The 7,842-nt window shown below is 40.2% G+C and overlaps 1 protein-coding gene across 8 annotated transcripts in view; it reads right to left on the bottom strand.

Moving 5' to 3' along the window:
* BICRA (BRD4 interacting chromatin remodeling complex associated protein) overlaps window positions 1-7,842 on the bottom strand; it is a 107,269-nt gene that overhangs the window by 94,478 nt on the left and 4,949 nt on the right. For all 8 annotated transcript variants that reach the window (XM_083626714.1, XM_083626720.1, XM_083626711.1 and 5 more), the window contains one exon: window positions 5,904-6,032. The gene's annotated coding sequence lies outside the window, so the exon portion shown is untranslated. The remainder of the gene's footprint in view (window positions 1-5,903; window positions 6,033-7,842) is intronic.

Genomic DNA, 7,842 nt, shown 5'->3' with positions numbered 1-7,842 from the left:
GGTTTGGCTCAGTGTTAAATGTGACCTGAATCAATGTCTTTCAAAGATCCTGAATAAAACTTTTCCCATTCAGTCTAAGTTACACTTTTCAACAAAACTGGCCACTATTTTGTAAATTGGAATCAGTATAGAACAGATGAACTGGTGACTCTGCAGGTGTTATATATGAAATATGCTTGTATATAGGATATTGTATGTAAATATAAAAACCTAAATACTAATTGAAGAACTCATTTCCCATAGGTATGCCATGAAGTCCCATTGCCACATTTTCTGCTCCCTTCACATCTGTCTTTGTTTCCGAATTAGTTACTGAGAGCTTAATAGCATAGGAGGCCAGATTTGGCCCAGTGGCTGCTGACTGTTGACCATCATTTAGAGTTTCATTCACAAAAAAGTACACTACCTATGATTTCAACTAAGTCAACATTCTCAAAGTGTGAAGCAAGACCTCCTTGGAAGACTAAATCTCTTTCCCAACCAAAGTGTTTATTTGACAAGGTAAACAAAAAATGGAGTTGCACTCCACCTGACCCTTCTCAGTCTGAGTGATACAAAGAGCATACATGTTTCACTCCTCTTGACAATCCTATTTTGGTTACCTTTTTTGCTACCTCCACCTTAATGAATGCAGAAGAGCTAAAGTGGATTTTGCTCCCTCAACTTATTCAGTTGTAGCACTGACACAATGGAATGCTCTCTGTAGAGTGATTACCAAAGTGTTTATGCTTTAATATTGGCTGGATTCCCCCCCCCCCCCATTTCTATGTTGTTAGCTTCTTTCGACTTCCCCTACACTGCAGGAAGAAAAGTGTGACAGTTTAAAAAAATAAATAAATACATTTTGCAAATCCAGTTGCCAATAGTTTGTGGCCATGAGCAATCACCTTCTGCCATATTTTTGTTTTTTGTTTTGCTTTTATTTCAGTCAGGGATACTTCATTTTATTTTTAAAATAGTCACTGTGACAAAAACTGGATACCCTTGAGATAATACAATGCATACATATTTGTGCCTGAATATTTACACACATACACTTGCAATCAGGAAGTTTCACTAAGAGACCTAAATAGTCACATGACAGTTTAACAAGCCTTGTTTTTCTTTCACCGTATTTCCCCTCATGTAATTTCTTTCAAAACAATAGCTTAGTCTTTAAAACTAAGGCTGTGAGTTTGGGATAAAAGTATATATTTGGTAGGGTTGAAAGTCAAAGGCACACTTGTTCATGTGTTGGAGCCATTTTGGCTCTGGTATGTTATTGTCATAGGGTAGAAATAAAACATGAAGTGCTCTTTTCCTGCTAATATTTATTTAATTGCAAGCAGATTTGTTCTTCAGTATCTCAAAAAGACTTCTATTGAGATTTGGATCACATGCAAACTAAAGCTAAAATCAATTAACCATTTAAAGCAGATGACTTAATAAACAAAACTCAACATGTATAAACCTTTAGCAATTTTATCAGTAAAAGCCTCATTTCACTTAAGCATATACCCCTTATACTATCTAAGTTGTGGGTCACTCAAAAACCTGGCAAGACCCTGAAGGAACATGGTATTACGTCACAGATCTACATGCTTTAAATATGAGGTTCTACAACTGCCTACCAAGAAAATTCAACAACTGAATTTTTGTAGATTAGTATGATTTAAAATCGTCTGTTCTTGGTGATTTACATCATTTCCAATTTTAAATTCATGTATTTCCAGAACAAGAGTATATACCAGCTGATTGCTGTAACTATTAAAATGTATTGGGTCGGAAGTAAATAAAGCCTTTATGCTACCCAGAAGCATAATCCAAAACCTTCCAAGCCAAAACAGCCTTTGAACTACAAAATTATATATGCCAAGCCACTCAGAAGCTGTCTGGGCAAGTAAGCAGTATAGCAATTAATAAATAAAAAAATAAGAAAGGAGGTAGGGGGAAACGTGAAATTAATGGATTTCTATTGGTGCTATTGTCCTGAGCACACCCAGCCCAAAGAGGACAAATGGTTTAATTCTTTATTAACAAAGCACGCATGGTAGCTCCTAAGGTGCACAGAACATGCGCACAAACTTCTGGTGACTAAGTAGCTGGCATCCCCTGCCCAGGCTTGTGCTCCAAGCTGGACAACAGCATAACCATGCCTCTACCCAAACGTAAGCACCCTCGTCTGATAGCACATGCACAAGCATCCTGTGAATTCTCCTTAAAGGAAGTTGCTGTTGTGTCTGTCTTTTCAAGCCCCTCCTAATCCTGGGTCCTGGTCTAAGAAATTATTTTGAAAACAGTATGTTTTCTGATAGAGAAAATGATGCTGAGATACAGCAGTTCTGCAAACCCAAGCAGGGTGGTATCCTTACTGCAGATATATGAATCTCCTGCATGCTCAACAAACCTCTATCTCTGTAGCTAGTACAGAGCTAGTTTCTAGATTATGGTATAAAGTTGCCCCCCCCCCCATTTTGTTTATTAAGGTTATACTCCTTCCTCCTATTGCAATCAAGGTGGTTTACAAACATTAAGTAACCAATCAGTAAAACATAGCATTAAAAACCAATGCATGTCCACTAAAACACCATTGAAGTATCTCAACTCAGTAGTCTGACACCCAATAGAATAAAAATGCCTTCAATATGCACCAAGAGAGATCAAAAGAGAGTGGACCAAACCTGAAGACAGCAAGTTTCACAGTTGGGCATAGCCTCAGAAATGTTTCTCTCCTAACCCTCAACCAACCATATCTCTAACACAGGCATAGGCAAACTTGGCCCTCCGGATGTTTTGGGACTACAACTCCCATGATTCCTAGCTAACAGGACCAGTGGTCAGGGATGATGGGAATTGTAGTCCCAAAACATCTGGAGGGCTGAGTTTGCCTATGCCTTGTCTAACATCATTAGGATATTGAGAAGAGCCTCCCTTGCAGATCTTAAACTAACAGGAAAAGTTGTATGAGAAGAGAAAGATCTCTAGACTAAATCACTGAGGGCTTTAAAGGTCATAACCAGGACTTTGAACTGTGCCGAGAAACAAACTGGAAGCCAGTGCAGTAAATCAGTATAATGTGCTCCAAAGGCTGAGTGCCCATCAAGACACTTGTGGTTACATTCTGGACCAAGTGAAGATTCTTCAAAGGCAGCCCCGTGTAGAGAGCACTGCAGTCATCAAGTCTGGAAGTAACTAAAGCATGTGTCACCATAGCCAGGATATAACTTCCCATGGATGGATGCATCTAAAACACCAGCCTAAACTGGGCAAATCATTCCAAACCCCAGCTGCTACCCTTGCATCTAGGGGCAAAGCCGGGTCTAAGAGTACTCCCCAATTCTGAACTTCTTTTTCAGATCATCACCAAAACTGCCGTTACAAATGAGCATTATCTGAAAACCTTCTCTTGATCTCTTTATGCATATAACGGGGTGGGGGAGCTCCTAGTTTTTAAAAAAAAAACTTGGAGGGAGAGGGTGTCAATAACATTCTTAAACCTCTCAAGCATCCTGCCATACAAATAAAAGATGCATTCCAGGTTTTTTTGCGTTTTGTGAGTAAGAAATTCAGTTCATGTACTGTATTAATATCCTGAAATATTTGGCATTAAAGGGACACTACAATAACAGTGTTCCAAACAAAACAGCAAAGATTGAACCTAGTAGTGCTTTCAAGTGATGAACAGTTCTAGAGAACTTGAAAGCTTGCACACTATTTTCTGATATTTTGGTTGGCCTAATACAGGTATTGTCGTAATAAGGATTTTGGAATTTTCTTATGGGCCCACGCGGCTACCATTGTTTTCTACTTGTCAAGTATTAGAAATACATTTACTATTTGGTGGGAGAGAAATATAAATAATGAAAGTTCAACTCATACTGGATTTAATATCAGCATCAACGGGCACATGGTAATTTGGCACAACAATAAGGCAGAACAACTTCTAAGGCACAGTTGTGGAAAACATACCATATGTTCTTTAAAAACAAGCAAACAAAAAAACAACAACCCTTAGTTCTTTTTGAAAAGCAGAGGTGGGAAGTTATTCAGAATTGTTCCAGTTGATCTTTTTAAAAAAGACATGGCAATAATTGGATTTTTTTTCAGCAAGCACAAACAATATAGAATCCAAATCTTGTCCTAGAATTCTGATTCTAAGACTTTGATCTTATCCACATTTACTTGGCTATCGATGGGACATTCTTTAAAACAAATGTGTTTAGGATCATAGTGTGAGTAATGTCATCTGTACACATTTTTAGCCAGGTAATTTCAGTGAAACAGTTGACTGGTTGAGCACTTAAGTAAAAACTCAGGAATCTAGCAAGTAAGTGAACCTGAATTACAAGCAAAATAAACCCCAACTCATATCACCATGACTTTTCATTTTAGATCAGTGTAGTTACTTTTATAAACAACCAAATAAAAAGGAAAACCTCTCCTTATATTGAATATATTCAGATACCCCAAACAATCAAGTATATGATTTTGGGCAAATCCACTACAATACTTCAACTCCTTTTAGTGAACACTCAGCTTTACTGTATAATGTTTTGATATATATAGTATCAGTACTCCTGATATTGTCACTACAGAGATGTCCATAGAATATGAATCTGATCATGGTGAAGAAGAGCTGTTTTAGAAGCACTTTTGAAAAACACTGGATTTACAAAACATATACATGATCACCTCTTATGCTTTGCGGTTTATTATTCTGAACTCAGAGGTATGCAATTCTTTGGATAAACTCCAGAAGAGATTGGACAACTAACTGGGACATATAGAACAACAGGACAGGACAGGACAGAGAACCAAAGTTTGTAATGTATTGCAAATGTGTACACAAGCATATAAAAAGAAGCAAAACCCAAACATAACTGTGCTAAGGGGGGGGGGGGCAGCCATGATTCACACACAAAATGCACATCTGAAAAGCAAAAAAGATGTTTTTATTTCCTGGAAATATATATGCTCAGGACAACACAAGAATGGATCGCAGGAGCACAACATACCATTTGACTACCAAAAAACCCAAACATTGAAAATTTCTATCCAATGTATTATCGCTGAGTTGTATTGTTGCTTTTTTTGAACCAAATCAGCACAAAACAAACAAGCAGCGGTTTACAAGACAAGGCCAGAGGCTCAAGTTTGAGATTTCATAAAGAGGTGGAGAGAAGGTTAATAGAGGATAACCCGTATTTGGCAGGTCTTCCTTGTTTTACAGAGCTCAAGAATTAATTTTTACTATAGTGTTTGGATATGTCTTAAAAAGCAAATACCTATAACACTGGATTTCCCTTTTCAAATTTGACACCAAGGAAAATAGTCATTTTTTTGTGCTTTATATCCCACCATCCAAGCAATCAAAAACCAAGCGAAAAGACCCATCTGCTAGGGGCATCCTTTGCTTTTATTTTGGAGGTGGAGTGGGGGTGGGGAAAGCGAAATAGACGATGCCTTTGCAACCGGGAAATCAAAACCCGACACATAACCATCCGACGCTGCGAATTATCATCTCTTCTCTTTTTCCCCTTTTCCCCAAAGCGCGCCCCCCCCCAATCTGGTGGAGAAGGAAAACCTATTCTAGAAGGCTGTGGGGATATGCGAAATAAGAGATGGGGGTGGGGAGAGAACCTCCCAGCGCCCCCTCTTCGGCCACAACGATTAGAACGTTGTGTATCATTTTATAAAGCTACATTGTATTCTGTAGACGTGCCCTGCAGACGCAGTAATATGAGGCTGTTTGGGGGGAGAACTGGATTGGGGGAGCAATGGAAAGAGATCAGGGCTGCTACCCAAGGAGGGGGGGACACGGTTCCCTTTCCCCCCAGGTTTTTTTCGCCCTGTCACAGCCCTGAGTTGCAGGTAGAGAGAGTTAAGAGATTTAAAGAGAAATTGCTACATTGTAACAAACTCACCGTGATGTTTGAGCAGCAGTCAGCGCGGGGTCTCCGAGACATCCCCGCACGGGCTCCGGAGGCAGGACCCCAGCAGGCACAGACTCATAGAGGGTCAGCCAAATGCCTGATTGCAATGGAGCAAGGCGTCTAAAAAAAAGGAGGGGTAGGCAAAAGATAAAAAATAAATAAAAGGACGGAAGGCAAGGGTTTAGGGAGGGGGGAAGGTAACATACAGCTAAATTTTTTATTTTACGTTTTAAGAGAAACGATGAAAAAAAAAAGCCACTTCCCTCCACCCCTTTCACTTAATTTGCATTTGTGTTGCCCCACCCCCTCTCTCTTTCAAAATAGCCACACGCGCGCGCACGCTCAAAGGAGAGCCTCCGACGAAGACATTATTACCACGGGGCTGTCAAGCGCGGGGTGAATTAAAGGTACAGGCACACTAAGCGACCTTCGTGATTGACGTGCGTTTCAAGCTAAGCTTCGCATCCTCAGGAGGGAAGAGCTCGGCGCAAGCAGACGGAGGGGGTGGGTGGGAGCGTTTTCAGACCTTGCGCGGGTGGAAAGCATGGGTGGGATCTTAATTCGAAGCGAGCTTCTTAATAACAACCAATTTCAACTTAAGAAGAAAAAAGCTCAACTCGTACTGAACAAAGAGAGAAGGAGCACTTGTCATTTCTATGAAATGTGAATGATTGAGAGCAGACTCGCATCAGAGGGCTTTTGGCTGAAACTGCTAACATCCCCACCAAAGGTTTAAAATGACACTTTTATATGCGAGCCATCCAGTCATTTAAGTAACTACAGCCCCAAGTGTACTAATTCCAGCAACTGTATTCTCAAGCATACAAGGGAGTAAGCCCTGCTGAACTCTGTAGGACTTGCATCTCAATAAGCACACTTAAGGCATATCACAAAACTAGGCAAGGGAACCAAGTCTATTAGAAAAGGCCAAGTGTTTGAGAGTCATACTTACTGCAAAGGTACCTTATTTTTCGCTCTATAAGACGCACCAGACCACAAGACGCATGTAGTTTTTGGAGGAGGAAAACAATTTTAAAAAATTCTGAATCTCAGAAGCCAGAACAGCAAGAGGGATCGCTGCGCAATGAAAGCAGCAATCCCTCTTGCTGTTCTGGCTTCTGGGATAGCTGTGCAACCTGCATTCGCTCCATAAGACGCACACACATTTCCCCTTACTTTTTAGGAGGGAAAAAGTGAGTCTTATAGAGCAAAAAATACGGTAATTGTAACACACACTTTACAGAAGCCAGAACACTAATCCAAGTGTGGGAAACCTTTGCTTCTCCAGATGTTTCTGAACTACAACTCCTATCATCCCTGGTCATGGACATGCCTGATAGGAGTCATAGTTGGGCACAGTTGGAGTATGATCTGTCTTCTCTTCACCCCTAAATTACAGGACTTGGGGTGCACTAATTAAATTATATTTCCTACTTATACCAGACCATATTGGATTCTATGGGTGCAATCCTGTGCAAATGTGTGTATGTGTCGTCCCCCCAATTCTTCTGCCTTCTACTACTACTCTCAACTCTTGTAAAAAAACTTCCCTGCCTGAAAAGGCCATCATCTTCAAATCCCTTTCATCTGCACGTCTCTTCAAAATCACCATCACATCACCTACTCTGCCATCCGTGGCAGGCTGAGTTAACCCTACTGGCTATTCATTCTCCCTTATTCCTCATTTCACTACTCTTAACCTAGCCTGCCCCTCGAAACAAAATAAAAAAAAAATCCTTCCAGTAGCACCTTAGAGACCAACTAAGTTTGTTATTGGTATGAGCTTTCGTGTGCATGCACACTTCTTGAGATGAAGCCACAAGAACTAATGCAACTTTTGCCAGGGTGTATATTAATGTTTAGCATTATCTGTCAAATGCTAAGTGCAGCGTTTTGGGAACATGTAAAACTGCTCCATGCAGGCACGTAT

This window comes from Podarcis filfolensis (assembly GCF_964270895.1).
Source record: "Podarcis filfolensis genome assembly, chromosome: 8".
NCBI lineage: Eukaryota > Metazoa > Chordata > Lepidosauria > Squamata > Lacertidae > Podarcis > Podarcis filfolensis.
Note: the sequence above shows the minus strand (reverse complement) of the source record. Positions and strands in the feature narration are given on the sequence as shown.